General features: G+C 37.4%; 1 protein-coding gene across 1 annotated transcript in view; it reads left to right on the plus strand.

Annotated features, from left to right (window-relative positions):
• The first annotated feature begins 42 nt into the window (after positions 1–42).
• The window catches only part of LOC142344391 (MAGUK p55 subfamily member 2-like), an 87,809-nt gene continuing 63,446 nt past the window's right edge, over positions 43–24,405 (plus strand). The window contains exon 1 of the mRNA XM_075395999.1: positions 43–74. The gene's annotated coding sequence lies outside the window, so the exon portion shown is untranslated. The remainder of the gene's footprint in view (positions 75–24,405) is intronic.

A 24,405-nucleotide genomic window follows, 5' to 3' on the forward strand; every position in this document is an offset into this window, starting at 1 on the left:
GAATAGATCCGGAAATCCAGTTCATGGAAGTTTGGTGAAAAACTCAGCCTAATTGTTGTGATAAACTTATTAAATAGTATGAACTTGAACGTGGGAGGCTAATTAATTTCGTTTGAGCTTGTGTGTGGTTACTTATTGTGCATTCAGAGGCCGGATATTGTTTTTGGGTAACCTCAATTACAGATGATTTAAGATTTCGGCGGAAGAAAGAAATCTTCAAGAAATATATGTGTTTACTACGTGGAAGCATTTGGCGTGAGAGTTCTCCGCATTTCCTTGATCGGAGTGAAACAATTTTACCGTTTTCCTTCGCTGACCGCATGCGCTCCTCTTAAAGATGAGAGCAAAGGCTCATCTCACCCAGGAACGCATAAAGCACGACCAACGAACCGCATGCCTGAACATCATTCGATCGCGTAAGAAGGATCTTATGGAAAGCCTTCAGACCGAGCAATGCCACGTAATATAAATGGCTTCGGAAAAAGAAGCCTTGAACTGGCTGAGCTCAAACGTTGCTATTTTACCCTAACGAAGTGAAAATTGAAAAGTTTACCCTATCACATTCTCTCCACTGTTCGAAGTGGACGTTACCCACATAAGACACAACGAGCTCCTAGACAACTTTGCTAAAATCATGAATGACGTTTGCCATCATGTCCATCAAGTTTGCCATCAAGTTGAGCCGACTCTTCAGTTGCTTCAAAGCGAGTTCTTCATACACAAAACTACTAGCACCGATGAAAACGCGCGACAAGACATTAAAGCGAATGGCCTATGAGGGACGAGGGTCAGCCGTTTTTTCTTCGACGTGAAGATCTTTAAGCCAAAGGCCAAGTCATGCCCGAAAAAATCAGTACCAGCGTATGAGTATCATGAGTCGTTGAAATGTCTGAAGTATGAGGAACGAACACTTGTGGTCGAGAAGAGAAACTTTGTTCCGCTCGTGTTTTCCTTTATCGGGGGCGCAGGACGGGCCGCAACGCGCACTATTAAACACCTAGCTAGCGAAAATGCTGAAGGGAAGGACGAGTCACACTCCGCCGCAATAACGTACATACGTACAAAAATAAGTTTTGCTCTGCGCAGCGCTATCATATGCCTCAGAGGGTGCCGTGGTTCCAAAGGGCCGACCGACATTGACAGCTCTTGCAGTGCCAAAGTGCAGGAGGGGACACTACACAGAGAATTCTAAAGCAAATGACTGTTTTGATCGGGAGAAATCCCTTCTGTATAGAAAGTCCCCAACAACAACAACAACAACAACAACAACAACAACAACAACAGCAACAACAACAACTAGATTAAAAAAAAGTAGCTTATAAAGAAACTCATTTCTTTCGACTCTAATTCAGCTCTAAAAGAGTTATAGTGCCTTGTCTTTGAAATTATTTACGGTGCAGTGATGTTTTTAATTATTTTTCTCATGACGCAGCTCTAAAAGAGCTATAGTGCCTTGTCTTTAAAATTATATACGATGCAGTGATGTCTCATAGTGGGGATCATCCGATAGATTGTCCCACGTGGCTTAAGAGCAAACCTCCCTTTGTATTCCTTTGAGTTCTTTTAGCAACCATAGTTTATTCTCAATGCAGTGAAAAATTTGGCGTGAAAGTTCTCCGCATCTGTTTGACTGAATGTTTTCCCAGTCCCTTAAAGCGCTTTTCGCTTCATCCCACTGACTCCCCAATTTAACCAAAAGTAATAATGGCACCACCACCGCCAACGCCCCTTGAGCCAAAATGCAATATTTGTATACAGCAATTTATTCCAGTAACAACTGCGATTTTTGTAAACTACAAAAAGGTATACGTTCATCATGCTTGCTTAGGAATCACGAGCTGTTCAAGTTTACAAGGAATGGTTTTCTGGTCGTGTGAAACATGCTCGCCAACATTTGCAGCTGTGATATCAGCCCTTGACAGAATTACAGCTATGGAGAAGAAAACAGAATGCGTCGACTCACTAATCCGCGATGTTGCTCTGCTTCGAAATGAAGTTGTGTTGCTTAGAAAATCAAATTTTCCATTCCTGAATGCGGCTAAATTGAATTCACAGAAATAGGAGTAACAACCCTTCAGTCTCTCAAAGAATTTTGGGCAGCAAAAAGAGAAAAGCTGCACAGTTCGTTTTGAAATCTACCCAAAGAAAACTAAGGCCTTCAACGGAAGTGAAGACAGGAACAAACACGAGCTCTTCGATATTTTCAGGTGTCAAAAAACCTGATAGACGACGGCATAACTATGTGGGAAGACTAAGTCAGCATATAACTACAACAGAGATGCAACAGTACTGTGCTAGAAACGATGTGGACCTTCTGGACATCCGTCAGATCTCTAAAACAAATTCAGTGCTTAAATCCTTCCACTGTGTCTTTAAGTTCGATGCTGAAAAAGATGAATCACCCAATTTCTGGCCGAAAAAAAACTAGTTTCAAGATTTTATCTAAAAAACACTGCACGTGAATGGCTATCTTGTGTTGATCAAAAATGACGAAAGACAAGAAGCTCCTTAATTTTAGAAAACTCAGCTCAATTTTTTCTTACACAATGCGCGTTCAGTTCGGATTAAGTCAATAGAATTAGGTGCCATACTTGAAATAAACGATATTCATAATGTGTGGAATCTTGTATTAGTAATACATCGGATGACAACTTTTTCCTCCAGCAATGTTTTCCACGCAGATTTAAGTTTTATAATGCCCCACGACTCAAAAAAGAGGTGGAGAAATCTGTATTTTTTACACATCTGACTTTCTATTGAAAAAATTTTCAATTTATTTTGTCTGAAAATTTTCAGTGCTGTTTGATGCTACTTAAAGCTGAAGGAATAAATTTACTATTAGTTGAACGTTTATCGAACTCTTGAAGGTAATATCAGATATTTTATTCAGAACTTCAACAAATTTTCTGAGATGAAAAGGTTGCTTTACGGCAGAATTCTTCTGCTACGTGATCTGAATATCTCTTTTACGACAACCAATGATGCCTCAACTCAATGGAAATTATTTATAGAAGAGTTCAGCTTATTTACGCACGCAGAAAGCGAAAATCATAAAAAAGACGGCTTTTTGATCATGTCATATCCTCCAAAAATATTCGCTTTGAGGTTACAACAAATTCGTTCCTTGCAACGTCAGATCATTCATTAATTTGTTTCTTGTTGAAAAAATTAATTGTAACTAAGCCTAAGCAACAAATTGATAACGAAATTGGAAAAAATTCAACCCCAATATTTATGTGGAAGCTCCTCTAAATTTTGAAAGAAAATCATCCCGCAGATGTTGACAGTGCTGGAAACAATTATCTAGCAGCAGAAACAATCTTGGAGACTCTTATTGCGCCTAAATCTAAGACCCTGACAAGTCACCGATATCCGTTTTTGCTACAAGTTGTTGCTTCTGAAAGAGAAGGGAAGAAAATCAGAGCGTGCTTTTCGAAAGACGAAGAACATTAGCTTAAAAGCTGCCTTTTAAACGAAACGAAAAACATTTTTTCAGACGTTTCGTCAAAAACGTGCTACTTATATCTAAAATACACAAAAGAATGGGTCTACCCGTCAGAAGTTTGCTTCATTGAAATCTTTTCCAAGCAAAGAAAATTGTCAGTAGCCAAGATATGAAAGCAAACAAGCTCTCGTCTCCGAATTTAACAAACTCTTTAAGCAAAAATTAATAATATTATAGTGACAATTGATTCAATCACGTCTCATGAGAACCAATGCATAAGACGGAGCAGGATGTGTTTTTTAGCCTAAAACTTCTGAATGACTTGAGAAAATTAATTCCTCTAGCAGTACGTCTCCGCCCGACAGAATTCCGACGCGTTTTGTAAAATTGTTTTCTTATTCTTACCTATCCGTGCAGTTGAACCCTATAAATTCCTCCTTAGAGCATGGAATTTTTCCAAAGGTTCTAAAAACAGCTGTTGCAAACCCATGCATCAAAAATCAAAACCTCGATGGTCAAAATTTAGCGAATTAGTGTCCAATATCAAATCTAATCTTTATCGCAAAATTATTCGAAGGAGCTGCAGTTGCAACAACTGAGAGATCATCCTAAAGATAACAATATTTTATGCAAGTTTCAGTGCTTATAGAAAGTTCTTCTAAACTGAAACAGCACACCTGAAAATAACTATTGACATTTTGCTCACTTTAGAATTGAGAAAAAACAGGTGTCACATTGGACTTGATATTTCAGTCGCATTTGTTACAATTGACCATGAAATACTTCTGTCTGTTCTTGAAAATTTTCTAGGAATGGGGCATCGTGTTCACAGCTTTATCAGGAGCTACTTTTGTGGTAGATCATAAAAAGTTTTACTTGATGACATTTTTCTTCGACGCAATCAGTAGAAACAGTTGTTCTGCAACGTTCTGTTTTAGGCACTCGTCATTATTCTTGCTGTTTGTTACCATTAGAGCTTATATTTGTGGAGTACAATGTGAATTATCATTTTTATGCTGAAGACACTGTTCTTTATGTTGTCTACACTAACAATGTGACCACAAATATTTTCGATTCAAAATTCGGCACTCTGCAAAAATGGTTTAATGGTGCAAAACTTCAACTAAGCACAAAAAAAAACAGAAATTATGAATATTGCACGGAAAAGCTCGGTGGTCTGTGATATTCAACTGCCAATGGATTCTAAAATTTCGGATAATGTGAAATTTTTGGATTTTATTTTAGATGATAAAATCTCTCTCTCTCTCTCTCTCCAGTCAAGTTAGTTCAGTGTGTGCTGGTTATTACTATTTCTTACTTAAAGTCTATTCCATCAAAGACTCCAGTCAGAAAAACTCTTTAAATGACTTGTGAGAGTTCTAAATTTTAATAAGCTTGATTATTGTAATTCGCTTTATCATGGGTTGCCCGACCTTGTCCTTCAAAAATTACAACGAATAATGAACTGTGCAGGCCGGTTCATTTTTACGATAAAAAATTTAATATTTTCAAGACTCTTCTGATGTATCGTCGCCTTGTTCACAATCTGCGGAGGATTCAAGAGTATCTTAACTCGCTGTTATCTCGAAATGGCAAAGTGACAAGATCTAAATTCATTTATAACTTTCAAACTCCAACTTTGAAGACAGTTTTGTAGCTTCTCACGGATGGAATCGACTTCCTTCGACGTAAAAGTTTCACCAAACGAAAACGCTTTCCGAACAAAGCTCAAGACTTTTTTGTTCCAAGTAGTTAATTGTACTGCACTTTTTAGTATTAAATTAGTGCTTAAACCAATAATATTAATAATAATAATAATAATAATAATAATAATAATAATAATAATAATATTAATAATAATAATAATAATAATAATAATAATAATGATAATAATGATAATAATAATAATAATAATAATAATAATAATAATAAAAATAATAATAATAATACTAATAATACAAATAATAAAAATAATAATAATAATAATAATAATAATAATAGTAAAAAAAGACAAGAGTTCACTAGAAAGATCGATCTTCTGTGGTCTTATATTTTGATATTATTAATTCTATAATTTAATTGATAATTAGCACTCAGGACCCTAATACATTATTTGAATGCTTTCCTGATACTTTAGATGTTGTCAGAAATAAAGCAAAGATTTTTTGCTGAATGCGTTGTTCAATTCTCAAACAATTATTCGATAAGCGGAGCTCAGATGAAGACTTTATAAACGGACAAATACGACTACGACTTTTCTGAACAAATATAAAGGATTGTAACAACGACGACACAACTCACCAAAAATTGTGCGTACTGAAAAAACCAAGACCGAAAAGCAAGCAGATTGCAGTTCCTTTGACCCCACACTACACTTGTTGAACTTTATGCAACGTAGTCTACTATCCAACGCAGAGAATATTGTGAGTGTCACAGATATAAAGAAAAAATATGTAATAAAATCCTTGGGTTTCAAGGTTAGAGATTTAGTTTAAAACTTAAATTATTACCTGATTCATGGCTGACACAAGGATGATGGTTGTCAGAAAATAGTATACACATTTGATTAGACAAATCTCGGGCTTGGAGTTAAATCAACAAAATAGAAATATCTTTGTTGACTTTGTGAACTTGTCACGATGATAGAAGTGATATCGCCTACCGACCAAAGCTATGATTGAATTCTTGCATTGAACACCAAACTTACCATCAGAGCTAACCACTCCAAAGAATCTTAATTCATTTGAACCAACTTTTCTTCCACATTAATTTTCTTATTGATTTAATTCTAACTCTGCATTTTAACCAATTACCACGTTCAATAGCTAAATATACAAACTATTGCGCACGGGCGGCTAACATAATATCATCAAGAAAACAGTTTATACAGTACAACGAAAAAGTTCTCTGTACATGGCGCATTTTGTGCCTTTGTGGAAACTGCAGCCCAATGTCAAAACTCAAACTCTAATCATAAAAACTTGATCTAATTTTGATCTTGCAGGGTTAATAACCCGTGGATGTGTAATGTGATATCCGTCCAACTTATGCTAATAAAGTTTTGGTTGGGTGTGGGGCGGGGTTCTAAAACACTTTACTTCCCCGTTATAAGCTGAATAAAATGTTCAAAGTCAAAGCCTTGCATTAAACTGCGAACTAGAAATAATCAGCAAACGTTACAGAGCTAAATTAAATTAAATTTTAAAAAATAAAATTATAAGAAGAGTTGTAACAGATGAGAATATTAAAGAGTTTTAGTGCTTAAGAGAAAAACAAGGGCATTTTATGAAATGATGTTTTAGTAATGGTCGTTGGTTGTGTTCATGTTAATGGTTAATCTATCTTTTTTTAATGGTTAAATTATCCAATCTATTTTTACCATTTTCTTTTATCGGTTTGTTATTTTCTCAAGGTTATTCTTACTCACATAGGTCCCTGTTAGTTAAACTAACTGATAACAAGTTTAGCTGCGTGACAAATCCCTTTAAGAACAATCAATCCTTGACGTATCCAATCAAGGTCACAATCTGTGATGATTTCCATCATAAATTTTGATGCTTTTCTTTTTGTTCTGTATAAATCCAATTTACTCTTGATTATAGTTTGTTTCCGCTGCTATTATCAATTGTAAAATTGCCGAATTGTGTCTGTTGTTTGTAATTTACAAACATGTCATACGTTCTGTTCTTAGGTGATACTACACTGCCTCCCTCTTACAAAAATGATAGTTTAACTAACTCAGAAGCTTTTTCTAGATCCAATTTCGAGTTCTAATAGTCTTCTGCTTTTTCTATTCCGTATCATAAAGGTTCCAGTTTTTCTCGTCCTCCGTTATATTCTTTGCCTGAAAATAGTTTTGAAAACATCTTTCCGAACACCATTGTCTCGAGAGCACAGCAACAATAAATTTCCGAAATTTTTAAGAATTGTGGTGTTTCTCGCTTATGAGGCAGGAACATAAGCTCATATAGAATAGGAGGAATAGTGAAAAGACTCTGTGTATTTATTGCTTCCATCCTCCTCTGGATGACTTTTCTTGACGTCTGTTCCGTTTTCACCCTATTTTTTTTCCTGATATCTTCCTCGGCATTCTCCAGCTCCCGAGCTAAGCACTCCCACAGATCTACCAGATTGACAAATACCCCTGTCTTTCACTTTGCTTGATTTTTAGCCACTTCCATCTGCTTCCAGCTGCGTGACATTTCAACAGACTTTCTGTAGGAATCCCGCTAAACCCCAGCGTGTAGCAGTAACAATTTTGTTTCTAAAAATGTATCATGTAATATTTAACCTTCTATCTTTAACTGCCAAAGCTCCTCTTTGAGCCAAATCCCAGAAGTTTCCGGAATTAAATTTAGTCCCGTGTATCAGTTTCATTGTTGGCTAATTCGGGCAAAAATTTAGACTTTTTTGTTTATAAAACTACAATGTTTGTGTCATCGTCACACTGTTTAACTGCGATTTTTCTTCTTGTTTTTCCCCTAGAACGTTGTTTGTGTTGATGAAAATACTCTAAATACCCCAGTGGATGAGTGGGTTGATGCGCAAGTACAGGATTATGGCAACTGCGTAACGTATCAATTGACAGGAACACCCGCATGACACAAAAAATGATTTTTAAGCAAATAAAAAGAGTAATCAAACTGGTGGTGACCTACCTGGCTGCATGCCAGATTTGTTTCACATGTATCTTATCCCCTATGAACTGTTTTCAGAAGACACCCTAACTGGTAATTCCTCGGCACAAAACAAACTTTCTGTGACACGGACGACAACTTCAGAGCAATCTCGCTCCTTCCGTGTGCAACCCTAGAGCGTTTTGTTAATTTAAAAAAACTTGCTGCAAGTTTTTTTGGTGTAGTTAGAATCTTAGCTCTCTTCAATTTTTCTGTGTGACATTTTAATAGCTCTATTTGTTTCAAATTTTTTAATATACTTCAAAAATAACACAAAAAGAATTGATCTAGCTTGTAGTCCTTGAAATTTGTCTCAGATATATCTGTTGGTGAAAAATTGCGTTCACTGATCATCAAGGTTCATTCATGTAATATAACCTTCTATGGTTTGTTGCAAAAATTTGAAAATCGTTTTTTTGTTTGTCCTTGTTTTTTACTTGAACTACTAAATTTCTTTTTGCGTTTAACTTGCTGATAAAAACTTATTGTTTCCAGCGTTGACTGTCATTACTATTGTCCAGTTTGAAAACCTACCATCATAAACATTTTCGGTTTTTCAAATTTTTCAAACGTTTATCGTGCTGAATCTAATTCAAATGTATCACCCTGATATAACAAAATTTGCTCTTGTTTCAGAGTGTCTTTAAAATATAACCAAGTTCCATCAGTTGTTTTCTTAGTTACGATGGACAAGGTTCCTATGAAGATTTCTGCATTTATCATAAATGATGTTCCCTTTTGTTGTTTACCTTTTGCATTGATCAAGTCCACGGAGTAGACATAGTTAACTCTTTTCTCATATCGGCTTTTCATGAACGTTTTTGATACTTTCTAAACAAACTCTAAGTCGCTTCCGCCATCAAACATTCAATTAAGTATTTCTTTAGGAGCACTGAAATCAAAATCATTGAGTCCCGGTAACAACACTTTATGTCCCTGCCATAGTCTTTGGCAGACTGAATTTTTTAAAAGGTAAAATATTGGAATTTTATTCGTTTTCTTGTTGAGATATGTCGTCATTCCCACCATATTTTTCAGCGCGGTTACAGTATATGCAGCTCTGTACATGCAGTTTTTTAATTTACTCATGCTCTTCTCAGAATGCATGAGACCTCCTTGGTTTACCTGCTCCTCTTTGATATGTTTTATCTTGCTCCTCTATGATTTTTGCGTCTGCAGATTGTTCTCAAAATCATACACCAAAATCTCTAAAAATTGTGAAAAACCTATTATGATAATCACTTGGAGAAATTTTCAGTTCAGCTGCCCGTTCTAAGGTGATTTCCACGCCCACTGCACTTTGTTGTATCATTTTTTGAAAAAAAAAACGTCATTATCAAATTTTTCCTCTATAACGTTACCCTTGAATAAAAAAATCCTTCAATCTCCGTGGTCTTGTTTTTCTGGACGCACCGCCTCTTTATATCTTTTTTCGCTAACATTCTACAAAGTATGAGCCGTGCTTCTTTTTAGAAGATCTTCGCATTCACATCTTTCGATTTTTTTCCCGCCAGGGTATCCGGCTTCTGCTGTGTGGCTGCTTTGGGCGCAGAAAATTTTGTGCTTCTGCTCTTTTTGTTTTCCTTAGTAGTCATTCGTTCATTTCTGCTCCCACACCTTGGTGCTTCAAAAAATTCCTCCCTGACCGTTTCATTGTCAGTTACAGTGAATTGGACTATTTTTCCCTTCAGGAATAACTTCTCTTTTCTCTGTGTCATTCAATTTGGGAGTGACTACTTCAATTTCCACAAAGTCCAAAATAGTTGTCCTCCGGAAAATTCAATGGTAATCGTGGTTCATTATTTGCCTTGTTATTTTTTTTCAGTCGTAGAATATCTACTGTTAAAACGTTTGAGTCGGTCGTGGTGGACTTTTGTTTTTTTCTTGTTTTCTGTTGTTTTCTATCTTCAATAACAAATTTAAAACCGTTGATTATTTCACGTGTTGTTTGTGGTCCACTTTAAAATGATTTAATTTTTTTGTCGGGCCAGTTTTTATGTTGGGGCTGAATACTATTACTAAATCAACAATTTCATAGTTTGGGCCAAATGCGCTACGGTCACAGTAAGTTTATTGTCTTTCTTGCTCCACGTCCATGCTTTCCCGTTACAGTTCATGATACGCTTTTAGTTCGTCTTTCAAGCAGTCAACTTAAGCACTCAAGGCAGAGTAGTTTTTGATTTGTATTGTCTAAAGAATGCAATTAGTTGGCAGAGCACCAGATTGCCAAAAAAGGAGGTAATAGAGTGATTTGATGATCTGTATGCCATAATTTCTAGCGGAAGGTAATTGATCCAGGTATTGTGATGTTCGCCCTCAGATTTTGCAACACTCTCTCCAATTGTGCAACTAGTACGCGCTATAACTCTGTTTTCTTGAGGATGATAAGCTGTTTTTGATGTTCTGCTAATATACAACTTTTTAAAAATGCTCTTGAAAAGTATCAACATAAAGTTACTGCCCTTGTCACTGTGAGGATTTAGCTACCAGTGAAGCGCCCTGGTTAATCATCGGAATTGCTTCATGCCGTTTTGTAAACTGATCTCTAAAAGAATGTACTTGTTTCCCTTTGGACTGTGCATAAGTTCAACATAATCTCCAAGGCAACTTGCCAAAAAGATTGTTTTGATTTTCAAGTTGTCAGGTTGTGTATGTTTTTGTGGTGTGGCGACTTCTCTTGACAGCAAACTTCGCAAGAATTTATCTACTCGTGAAGATCTTTTCTCATCCCGGGCCAGTAGAACCATTGTCGTACCTGATCATGAGTCTTAGCCCTGCCATGCCAATATTTCCGCAGAGTTCATGGAGGAAGGAATAATTTCATTTAAAAGTGATCTTTGAAAAACATTTGTGTTATGTTGTTATTATCGCAATACGATCGTTTCTCTTAATTATATCATTTTCTATTCGTAAGTTTGTGAAATCAGACCAAAGTTTCCACATTTCCATGGGGGCTTCTGCCATGTTTTCCCTTTGCTGATGTTTCCCGCTCTTAATCAAGTTTCTCAAAATAGTAAGTTCTGCTGCATTTTATTGATTTTCAACTAATTGTTTCACAGTTTTCCCTAGTCCAAGGGACCAGATTTTTTCGTCTTCCGTGTTTACTAGGATCATTTGATAAAAAACCTTGAAGTCTCTTTCGATATATGGGACTCTCGAAAGGTAGTCTTCGCGTGGAATACTCTTTCTAGCTTCTCCTTTGATCTCGCAACCAAAGTGTCCGACTTTTTCTCTCCAACTGGCAACTAATCTGTCTGGTTCACTAAAACTATATGACCACGTGAGGGCACTATTGTAGGTAATAATTAAAAATTTTTGTTCCAAAAGACATTTTGTGAAGTCAATTGTTGAGTGAAATAAACTATAGAAAAAAAGTCGTTTTGTTGCAGAGTGGTTTTGTTGATTTTGCTGATCGCGTTGTTTGTGTATTCAATAACTCTGTCGTCCCATTGCAGTCTTTGGGAAATAATTGCGCTAATGCGAAACCGAGGGGCGTCGGTGGTTATTTTAGGGGGGTCAGTGTTATTTCAGTAACCCAAAATGCGTGCTTTCAGTAGAGCTTGTATTAGTTGTTCAACTGCTGATCCAAATTTTCGCTCCAAAAAAACGTTATTTTTTGTTTAGTGGCTTATATGGCGTCTCTGTTTTTTTTTCAAATCTGTAAAAACCAACCAGTCCTAATGTAGTTCTCATTTTCTTACAGTTGGTGGGTTTTATATTTCACTGACTGCAGCTACTTTCTCCGGATTCTCCTTCACACCTTTATCCGATACAATTTAACCCAGGAAGTGAATTTTTTAAAAAATAATCTGCTTTTTGAGCATTTTATATTCAAATCAGCGTCTTGCCGCCTAAGTGCGAGATCTAGATGGTCGAAATGTTTTTAAAAAGATCTATTGACGATGATTATGTTGTTCAGGATTACTAAACCCACTTCATTAGAGGTTCCCGCCATCATCAGCTCCATTAATTTTTGGTAAGCCTCTGGCTCTGACGGCAAATTCCATGGGCAGTCTCTTCCACATGTAGTTTTTTTGGTGCTACAAAACCTGTCACGTTCTGCGAATTTTTATCCCGCGCCATTTGAAAATATGCCGTTTTTAAGTCGATATTGGAAAAGTAACAATTCCTCCTAGAGAGTGTTTAACGTCATTTATTCTTGATAGCGGCTAAATGGTTTTCTCGATTTGTTTGTTCGAATTTCTGTAATCTACAACAAGTCCGTAGCTGCCATCTTTCTTTTTCACCATTTTCGATAAAATTGCCCAATACAAATGGGTTGGTTCTGTTAGCTAAGCGTCCTCTGTTCCTTCGAATTTTTTGCATTGCATTTTTTTTAACAGAGCTCATTTTGCAAAAACTTCTGCGGAACTGCTCTCCATCTTCTATGTGTTTTTTGTTGTGATCTGTTTTATTTTGTCACAATATCCTGAGTCATTCGAGCTTCGGTATGAGCTCAATCTTTTCTTGATGGCTCATGAAAAATTTCTTCACTGTATCTTTCTGCTGGTTATTTAGATTAGATCCTTCCAAATTTGCTTGTTTTCTATTTGGAATGTTCTGTTTCCAAATAGAAAACAAATATTCACAAATATTCACTACGATGTTTTGTTTGTTTTTGAGATAGGTGCATATTTTAGTTCTTTTATACAGGGTGACTGGTGTGTCCTTTAGATTTTAAAATTTTACCAAACAAGAACCATCTTTCATTCATATCCTGAAGCCGCCTAAATGCCAGCCAGTTTTAATTTCGAACTGTTCAATTGCTTCCACTAATCCTTTCACTCCCGGAATTTCTTCTGTGTTTTCATCAGCTAATAGATTTCTCATCAGACATTCTTTTTTTCTCTGTAAAGAGTTCTTTTCTCCCGCAATTGCAAAAACCAGAGCACCTTGCATTTTGTCTGTGATGCGCAGTATTGAAATTTTAAACTGACTGCTATATAACTTCTGTTCGTGTAAGTTCAATACACATTGATTGGTTTTCAGGATGTCAATTTCCAGCAGACATTCTTTACTTTCGTCTGCCGTTATCAAAAAAATTCTTGTTCAAACTCAGGTAGTCTTGTTTGTAACTGTAGCAACAGCGTTACTCCTCCTATTATTTTTACAGCTGAGTTATTGGCTCCTAACGTTCGTTTGTTTATGTTTCCACAATCCCGGTGTTCCCAGTTTTTTGTATGTGGACCAGTTCAAAAGCGATGTGCTCCTTCCACTGTCTAATAATCCAACGCATCCGTTCTCATGTATGATTTCTGAGTTTAGACATTTGATTGTATTTGTCGAGCAAACACTAATGACATTACAGTTCCCTTTGGTTTTCTTTTTGAAAGGAAATTTTTGTTTCAAGTGTTGGGAGCTTCCACAAAGGAAGAAATTTCGACTTTTCCTCAATATGTGTTCTTCTTGTCGACAGGCTCTTCACTTGAAACCCTGCCTGTCGTTTCTCCCAGACAGTTCGTCTCTTCCTATATTATATGGTAAAATCTTCTTATATCTCTCCTGTACCATTATATGTAAAATGTGAATACGATACAACAAAAGATATTCAATTTTCAGTACACAAGATACAAGTTCTTCCGCTGGAATCTGAAATCCACAGTATTTGGGACTAACCAAACAATGTCCGGCTTTTTATCACTCAATAACAAGCAATCACGAGCCGAAACAAAATTATAAGGCCTCCCGGGTGCAAAAGGGAAACTATTTAAAAAATTTATTACAAAAATTAGGCTAAAAACAACGTCAAATGAAAATGACGCCAAAAATTGTTTATTATTGCACTTTAAGTTCAAGTGGTTCTAGTTGCATAAAAGAATTACTAATGACGTCACTCGACAAGCAACATTACGATCAGGCATGTAAAGGCATAAACGCTGCGAAAAGAAAAGTGTTAGATGGAAAACCGGTAACAAAGCGGCACTTTATTGTTAGTCGATTTAGATTGTTAAACATGCTACACTTTTTAATGTTCCTGCAGCTAAATACTTGGCTTTAAGATATAAATCAAATGGACTAGCAACAGTTCCTGTCGGAAGGTACAATCGAGGGGGGGTCGAACAACATCTTCAAAGATTTGAAAAGACGAACAGAAAAAGCTGGAATGAAATTTTACTACTGAACGACCTCTTTGGTAAATCAAACACCCATGTACAAAAAATACAACGCGTTAAAAGCTCTGTGAGACCAATTGCTAACTTTTATGAGGAAAATTGTCTATAAAATATTCGATAAAAAAAGTCTGTGCGCGTCGCAATTGTTCTGCGACTGTCAGCTGTGAAGAAACACAAGAATGTGTTCATAATTAAAGACAACTGCGAATTACTTATTCCTGCAATCTGCTACGAAACTGCAACAAAAAAACAACAACCACCTTAGAGCAAGCTGCAAAACATTCCACATCCCATTAGTTGTTCTAGATTTTTCTTCTTATATTTTTAGTGGGATATTTTAAATGGAGTTTGCTCGTAAGCCGCGTAGGACAATCCAATGGATGAGCGGTGAGACACCACTGCATTGTATATAATTTTAAAGACAAGGCCCTATGGCTTTTTCAGAGCTGCGTCACGAGAAATATAAACATAAACATCACTGTATCGTATTTAGTTTAGACAAAGCACTATAACTCTTTTTGAGCTGCGCAAAAAAATTTAATTCCTATATAAATCAATTCGTTTTGAATCTAGTCTCCCTTCCTGCACTATGGCACTGCAAGAAATGTCAAAATCTGTCGGCCGTTTGGCACCCACTGAGCCATATAATAGCGCTACGCAGAAGAGCAAAGCTTATTTTTGTGCGTATGTACGTTAATGGGTCGGAGTATGATTCGTCTTTCCCTTCAGCATTTTTGCTAGCTAGTTTTGTTATAAGACGCGTCAGGCCGAAGAAACAACAGTTGAACCTGGACCCCCATCGACCTTCAGCTTTAATGTCTAGTTGCCCGTTTTTATCAGTTCTATTAGTTTTTTGTATAAAGGGCTCGCTTTGAAGCAACTGAAGAGTCGGCCCAACTTCGGCTTCATAGCAAAAATCATTTATATTTTCAGCGGTGTTTCTGATATCGTTGTGTCCTATATGTGCATACCACGCCCGCTTTGTACAGTGGAGAGCATGTGATAAGGTAAACTTTTCACCACATGGATAATTAATGGGCGCATTTTTGGCCTCAATATTATATCTAATGCAAATCACGTCCCTAAATTTGGATTTTGCTTGTGTAAAATTATAACGCTTAAGCGGTAGAGCTGTGAGCCAGTTCAAGGCTTCTTCTTCCAAAGTTTTCTTATATTACGTGGCGTTGCTGGTCTGAAGGCTTTCCATAGGATCCTTCTGACGCGATCGAATATTATTCAAGAGTGGGGTTCGTTGGTCGTGCCTAATGCGTTCCTGGTTAAAATGATCTTCAAGAGAGGCGCACTTGGTTAGCTAAGCAGCGTACTCTGTTTCGAAATCTATTGGCGCCCTGATATTAAGCATGTTTCCCGTATTTGTAGCGAATACAATTGCCGTGCAGATTGAGACACCGGATAGTCAAAGAACGACGGTAGGTCGTGCATTTGGATGTTGGCCTCTGCCTCTGTGAATATATGCCGTAAGTTTGGGATTTTTCGGATCACAAAATTTAATTTTTGTTGCACGCCTTTTTTGAGGCCTGCGTAAGCGTTCTGAGGGGATGTTTTTGCTATCTGCCCCAATTTCTTCAACAAATTGGAATACTTTCCAGCTGTGTTTACATGAAAATTCTGATAGGTTTTCTCATTGCCTATTGCAGTCTTAGATTGCGGCAGCCGTCAACAATTTCAACTGCCGTCCCCTCAAACCAACTGAGTTTGTTGATCTTTGACGTCTCTTTTACTACTAATTGACACTTCGGGGTGTTCAAGCTGTAGCCAAAGAAGAGGAGTAAGTCCTCCAAACGTCCTACTGCGTCAGGCAAATTCTCTTGATAATTTTAACTGCCAGGTTACGGTTGAGGCAGTTGAACGCGTTTTTTGCGTATATTAGGAGAAAGGTTTTATTTTCAGATTTTTCATAGTGCGAGCGCAGAGAGTGAATTAATGATCAATCCCGCATTTTGGCTTAGGCAAAGTTGTGTGTTGCTGCCCAAAAAGCGTAGGTTGTTTTCGATACGCTTGATGATGTTTTTGCCTATGATAGGACGAACTTCTCTTAGGCCAGTAGGCCGAACACCGGGTTTTTTATTTAAGGGGACTAGTCTGCATTCATTGTCCTCTTCGATAAATTTTTGGATACTTTTTCACTGGCCAGATGAACAGCTATGTTTAATAACACTTCTTTGAAACACGTGAAAATTAGTCTCCAATCGTTTGCCGCACGGTCCGTGGTTGCCCTGTGTTTTCAAATCTGTCTTTTTGACTGCCAATGCACCTATGTTTTCGAAGACTCAATCCTGTACGAAGAGTTAACCTCGAACAGGGTGGTACGGGATTGACTCAAACGTGTTTTTTGTCAACTATGTATTTGAGGTTGACTTCGGAAGGAATCGGGGGCTTCTTTTGAGCAGCGCAATTACAGTTTTTTTGTTAATTGTATCGTTTGGTGATATCCCGGATGATAGTTCACCAGTGAGACAGTTAATAGCGTTTGAATTTTTTCCGGTCTCCATGAGTTTGTTGAATTGTTTCATTTAATCATTTCTGCCGATATTAGGGATCTTACGAATTTTCTATTGCAGAGCTCTAGCTTCCAGTAGAAGCTCGTCGAGGAAGCCTTGGCAAAATAACTGTAGACGTCGGGCGAGGGTCTTGTAAACTGGTCCGTCGTTGTCGATTTCAGCAAAAGAGAACCAGGTAGGGGAAGATAGCGGCAACCTTTAAAGAAATCTCTTCATAGATGACCCTTTCTGCAAACTGTTTCAAAATTTCATCATTGCCTTCAACTAGATATAGCCCTGCTGTGTTTTTATTCTGTATTATAAAGTTTGGTCTCCAGTGACAAAATTCTTTCTGAATTCTGTCAATCCTATCGGCGTTTTTCGGCAGTGTATGCCAAAACGTTTCGTTATTTTCGTTGTGTTCCGCTATTTTTCCGGGACCCGTTGCGACTATGGGCCCATCATTGCAATCGTCAGCAAAAACCTGGGCTTCCTGTGGAGGTAAACAGGTTGTATATCTTGACTTTTGTTATGGAGGTCAGTGGGCAGGGCTGTAGTGCGACATTGCAATAACCATGTGCTACTTTTGAAATAGATCGCGGACTTTGAAACTCGGGAGGGTTGTCAGCGGAGCGTTTCAAACCACTGCACTTTACGTGAAGCCAACTGCAACCATTGCCGCAAACGCTCGCATTCCTCAGAAGAGTTTTACAATGACGGCATTCACTTTGATCAATGGGTTGAGCGAAGTGTCACATCCATGGTCGTGGGACATTGCGGCAGAGGAAAATGAATATAGTAGGGATCAAAGCTACTAATCAAGGAATGAAGCAATCGAGCAAATAACTGATTGCCATAGTTTGAAATATCTACATTATCTCTAAAGAACAAAGTAAACTAAAAGCTATTGTCAAAACTTAGGCTGAATACACAAGGATAAAAGTAAAAAAGAACAAACTGCATAGCATTATTTAGCGCAAATTTCTTATTGATATGAGGTTCATTAACAGAAAGAATGGTTTTTGGCAAAATTACAGCTGGAGGATTGAATTTCATATATATTTTTTGAAAAGATTATATTTATCTTTACAATATGTGACTGTCGCAACATTTGGACATCGTTCTAATCAGAAGTAATGGGAAAAATCCCTCGGGTGTTAAACCCCATGAGAGATTATATGTATCTAAAAGATTATATCTTTCTGCAATACGTGATTGTCGGAACATTTAGACATCGATCTAATCAGAAGTATTGGGCGAATTCCCTCTGGTGTCAAACCCCAGGAAACAACAACAACAACAAAACGAGTAAATTCATACACACTTAAGGCAAAGTTATCAGAGCAAATTCATACAACAAAATGCTCTGATAATTTAGTCATGCTCGACAGCGTTTAGCCTAATTGTTGTGATAATTATAATAATTAGTTTCATATGGCAATGAATGATGATGGTGGCAGCTGTGGAGGCTCCCGAAACATCTCCTATTCTGGTGGCCGAGAATATTATTCTTCAGGGGACGAATTGGTGGATGCAGATGATCCTGCCTTCGAGACTCACAGGCAAGCTGACGAAGGAGTGGCCTCAAGGATATGGCCTTGCTTCTCAAAAACACTAAGTCTCATATTGATAATATTGATGTTATTTCTAAACAAATAAATTCCGTAAATGATTGTGCTATTTAAATTAATCAAGTTATAATTGATATCCGGGACAAGACTTCAGAGATATGGTGATTAAAATTTAATGGAGTTTAATGCATCAAAAATTTAACTGTTTGTAATCGGTGGTATCTGTAACAATACCACAAACTTGAAGTTCAATGACTTTGCTGTCTCTCCTGTTCCTCTTGTTGAAGATCTGGGTTTGACAATTAGCCATAATATCAAATCGGATCAGCACATCCCAAAAATAATTTCTTTATGTTACTCTTTATTAATATAGCTTCGTCAAAATCTTCCCTCTAGTTTACATTCCTCTACTAAATTGTGCTTATACAAGTCATATATATTATCTTCGCTTGTTTATGCTTCAGAAGTCTGGTTTCCCTCTACTAGTTATTTGCGGAAGCTGGAATTGATTCAGAAAAGGTGCTGTAAATAGATTTCTTTCGGAACTGTTACAAGGATCGACTAGTTAAGTGCAAGTTCCTACCTATATCGTGTTTCCTACAATTCAGGGATCTGCTCATGCTTAATCGTATTTTATTTGGGCTTTATGACATGCCCCTTGGTAAACGTTTTCATCTTGAATCGAATGTTACGAAGTTCCAACAGGCCGACATTTGTTGTTAAAAAGACCACTAAGCAATCTATGCGGAGAAATTTCTGATTCGAAGTGCCATGTATGCCAACCAACTGCACAAAATTGGGTCATTTGATATATTTGAGCACCCTCATTTGTTGTTGTTGTTGTTGTTGTTGTTGTTGTTGCAGCTGTACAGCCGATGGCCGATGGGAGTCTATCCCTGGCAAATCAATTAAAAAAATCAATTCCAGTTATTTCTGCACGTATGGCAATTACCGGCTAGTTGCCATGTGCAAGTTTTATCTCTTGAAAATTATTTGTTGACAAAATTCAACGTCACCTTCAGGAATCTGTTTTTCCGGCATTCCGTTTTCAGAAAGTCGATAACAGATTTGTTTTTGTTGACAGTTCTCGTAGTTTTGAAGATGCACTTACTTCTGGCTTTCTTGAATCTCACCTTCCTCAGATTGAACACCTCAGAGCTTCGTCCTCTAGACTCCGTCAGATTAGGAAAATCGATCCTGTCCGGTTTTTTGTGAAAAAATTTTTAAAACGTGAGAATGTTATTTAGCTGCATATACATTGGAAGCGGTAGTATAATCAGTAGCCGCAGGCTTGTCAGGTACTGTCCTTCAAGATGGCCGTTATACATTTGACAGATCTTCTTTGAAACTTCCCAATGTTTTGAATGTCAGTTTTCGTCAGTTGGACACATTTCATTCCTTAGAGAAGCACAGGAAAAACGAGTGATTTATACTGTCCCAGTTTATTTAACGTCTTAACTTTGAAGGCCACATTTCTCCTTATTGCGTACAGAACTCTATTGGTTTTCTTGAGACGAGCGTTGACATGTGCTGACCAAGAGAAATTGCTGCACACCGTGATCCCGAGATCCTTTATTTCATGTAGAGAGTTAAGTTTCTCTCCGTCCAGGAGACGGTAGACTTGGCTTCCAGGGAGGATGATTTGGGACATTTCTCAACTCCTAGTTCAATTTTCATGTTTTTCACCCCTCGTTCAATTGCCAGTATTTCCTCATGCACTTTTTCGGGGGGTTTTGCAATCGCTAGGACTTTAAGGTCGTCAACAAAGATGAATGGGCTACTGAATTCGAACAATTTGGGTAGATTGTTAATGAAGATGCAGAACAACGAAGTTTCATGAAGTGATCCCTGTTGTACTCCCCTTGTGACATTTACTGTTTTCGAGGTGGCATTTCCACTCGCACGTACTCTTTCCTATCCTTTAAGTAAGCGTATAGGAGTTCGAGGACGCAGTCTCCGACTCCAATTTGTGCCACTTTCTTCAACAACTCAAAATGTGGAACTCTGTCAAACGCTCTGCAGAAGTCCGAGTAGAAAGCCATGATTTCATCGTGCAAATTTTTGTCAAGTGCTTTGTAGATTATTTTCAGGAACGAAATTGTGTTCATTAGTACTGATCTCCTTCAAACAAAACCTTGTTCGTATTTTGTCAGGTAGTCCACAAAAAACTCGTTTAGTGCTCTGTACATTAGCTTCTCCAGTACTTTACTGTCGATGTTCAATAGGGAGACAGGACTGTAATTTTCCATCATCCTTTTATCTCCTTTCTTGTATATTGGAGAGATAGCTTCCACTTTCCAAAGCTTTTGGTTTTTTTGAAGCTTTTCGATGTTCTTTAGCAGTTTGTGGAGGCACATACTCATGTGGAAGGCTGTTTTCTGGAATAGTATAGGAGGGTATCTGATGGGTCCGCTTGATTTTTTGTTATCAAGAGTGACCAAGATGTCAAAGATTTTATTTTGCGAAAAGCTGAAGTTCGTCAGCTTAGAGTTTTCGTATTTGATATCTGAGAGATTGAACTCAACTTTTGGATTGTAAACGGATTGAAACAAGTCGTTTAGTTGAGCGAAGTGTCACATCCATGGTCGTGGGACATTGCGGCAGAGGAAAATGAATATAGTAGGGATCAAAGCTACTAATCAAGAAATGAAGCAATCGAGCAAATAACTGATTGCCATAGTATGAAATATCTACATTATCTCTAAAGAACAAATTAAACTAAAAGCTAATGTCAAAACTTAGGGTGAATACACAAGGATATAAGTAAAAAAGAACAAACTGCATAGCATTATTTAGCGCAAATTTCTTATTGATATGAGGTTCATTAACAGAGAGAATGGTTTTTGGCAAAATTACAGCTGGAGGATTGAATTTCATATATATTTTTTGAAAAGATTATATGTATCTTTACAATATGTGACTGTCGCTACATTTGGACATCGTTCTAATCAGAAGTAATGGGAAAAATCCCTCGGGTGTTAAACCCCATGAGAGATTATATGTATCTAGAAGATTATATCTTTCTGCAATATGTGATTGTCGGAACATTTAGACATCGATCTAATCAGAAGTATTGGGCGAATTCCCTCTGGTGTCAAACACCAGGAAACAACAACAACAACAAAACGAGTAAATTCATACACACTTAAGGCAAAGTTATCAGAGCAAATTCATACAACAAAATGCTCTGATAATTTAGTCATGCTCGACAGGGTTTAGCCTAATTGTTGTGATAATTATAATAATTAGTTTCATATGGCAATGAATGATGACGGTGGCAGCTGTGGAGGCTCCCGAAACATCTCCTATTCTGGTGGCCGAGACTATTATTCTTCAGGGGACGAATTGGTGGATGCAGATGATACTGCCTTCGAGACTCACAGGCAAGCCGACGAAGGAGTGGCCTCAAGGATATGGCCTTGCTTCTCAAAAACACTAAGTCTCATATTGATAATATTGATGTTATTTCTAAACAAATAAATTCCGTAAATGATTGTGCTATTGAAATTAATCAAGTTATAATTGATATCCGGGACAAGACTTCAGAGATATGGTGACTAAAATTTAATGGAGTTTAATGCATCAAAAATTTAACTGTTTGTAATCGGTGGTATCTGTAACAATACCACAAACTTGAAGTTCAATGACTTTGCTGTCTCTCCTGTTCCTCTTGTTGAAGATCTGGGTTTGACAATTAGCGATAATATCAAATCGGATCAGCACATCCCAAAAATAATTTCTTTATGTTACTCTTTATTAATATAGCTTCGTCAAAATCTTCCCTCTAGTTTACATTCCTCTACTAAATTGTGCTTATACAAGTCATATATATTATCTTCGCTTGTTTATGCTTCAGAAGTCTGGTTTCCCTCTACTAGTTATTTGCGGAAGCTGAAATTGATTCAGAAAAGGTGCTGTAAATAGATTTCTTTCGGAACTGTTACAAGGATCGACTAGTTAAGTGCAAGTTCCTACCTATATCGTGTTTCCTACAATTCAGGGATCTGCTCATGCTTAATCGTATTTTATTTGGGCTTTATGACATGCCCCTTGGTAAACGTTTTCATCTTGAATCGATTGTTACGAAGTTCCAACAGGCCGACATTTGTTGTTAAAAAGACCACTAAGCAATCTATGCGGAGAAATTTCTGATTCGAAGTGCCATGTATGCCAACCAACTGCACAAAATTGGGTCATTTGATATATTTGAGCACCCTCATTTGTTGTTGTTGTTGTTGTTGTTGTTGTTGTTGTTGCAGCTGTACAGCCGATGGCCGATGGGAGTCTATCCCTGGCAAATCAATTAAAAAAATCAATTCCAGTTATTTCTGCACGTATGGCAATTACCGGCTAGTTGCCATGTGCAAGTTTTATCTCTTGAAAATTATTTGTTGACAAAATTCAACGTCACCTTCAGGAATCTGTTTTTCCGGCATTCCGTTTTCAGAAAGTCGATAACAGATTTGTTTTTGTTGACAGTTCTCGTAGTTTTGAAGATGCACTTACTTCTGGCTTTCTTGAATCTCACCTTCCTCAGATTGAACACCTCAGAGCTTCGTCCTCTAGACTCCGTCAGATTAGGAAAATCGATCCTGTCCGGTTTTTTGTGAAAAAATTTTTAAAACGTGAGAATGTTATTTAGCTGCATATACATTGGAAGCGGTAGTATAATCAGTAGCCGCAGGCTTGTCAGGTACTGTCCTTCAAGATGGCCGTTATACATTTGACAGATCTTCTTTGAAACTTCCCAATGTTTTGAATGTCAGTTTTCGTCAGTTGGACACATTTCATTCCTTAGAGAAGCACAGGAAAAACGAGTGATTTATACTGTCCCAGTTTATTTAACGTCTTAACTTTGAAGGCCACATTTCTCCTTATTGCGTACAGAACTCTATTGGTTTTCTTGAGACGAGCGTTGACATGTGCTGACCAAGAGAAATTGCTGCACACCGTGATCCCGAGATCCTTTATTTCATGTGGAGAGTTAAGTTTCTCTCCGTCCAGGAGACGGTAGACTTGGCTTCCAGGGAGGATGATTTGGGACATTTCTCAACTCCTAGTTCAATTTTCATGTTTTTCACCCCTCAATCAATTGCCAGTATTTCGTCATGCACTTTTTCGGGGTGTTTTGCAATCGCTAGGACTTTAAGGTCGTCAACAAAGATGAATGGGCTACTGAATTCGAACAATTTGGGTAAATTGTTAATGAAGATGCAGAACAACGAAGTTTCATGAAGTGATCCCTGTTGTACTCCCCTTGTGACATTTACTGTTTTCGAGGTGGCATTTCCACTCGCACGTACTCTTTCCTATCCTTTAAGTAAGCGTATAGGAGTTCGAGGACGCAGTCTCCGACTCCAATTTGTGCCACTTTCTTCAACAACTCAAAATGTGGAACTCTGTCAAACGCTCTGCAGAAGTCCGAGTAGAAAGCCATGATTTCATCGTGCAAATTTTTGTCAAGTGCTTTGTAGATTATTTTCAGGAACGAAATTGTGTTCATTAGTACTGATCTCCTTCAAACAAAACCTTGTTCGTATTTTGTCAGGTAGTCCACAAAAAACTCGTTTAGTGCTCTGTACATTAGCTTCTCCAGTACTTTACTGTCGATGTTCAATAGGGAGACAGGACTGTAATTTTCCATCATCCTTTTATCTCCTTTCTTGTATATTGGAGAGATAGCTTCCACTTTCCAAAGCTTTTGGTTTTTTTGAAGCTTTTCGATGTTCTTTAGCAGTTTGTGGAGGCACATACTCATGTGGAAGGCTGTTTTCTGGAATAGTATAGGAGGGTATCTGATGGGTCCGCTTGATTTTTTGTTATCAAGAGTGACCAAGATGTCAAAGATTTTATTTTGCGAAAAGCTGAAGTTCGTCAGCTTAGAGTTTTCGTATTTGATATCTCAGAGATTGAACTCAACTTTTGGATTGTAAACGGATTGAAACAAGTCGTTTAGTAAGTCAAACTTTTCTTGGAGTCTGGAAGATGTAACTCCGTTTCTCGTCATCATCTTGGGGGAGACAATTGGATTTGCTTAGGCTTTTCAGATGCTTGAAGATCAAGTTTGTATCACTAGTCGACATCACTTTTTCCTGCTAC

The sequence above is a fragment of the Convolutriloba macropyga genome, chromosome 8 (genome assembly GCF_964194025.1).
Source record: "Convolutriloba macropyga chromosome 8, txConMacr16.3, whole genome shotgun sequence".
Classification (NCBI taxonomy): Eukaryota; Metazoa; Xenacoelomorpha; order Acoela; family Convolutidae; genus Convolutriloba; species Convolutriloba macropyga.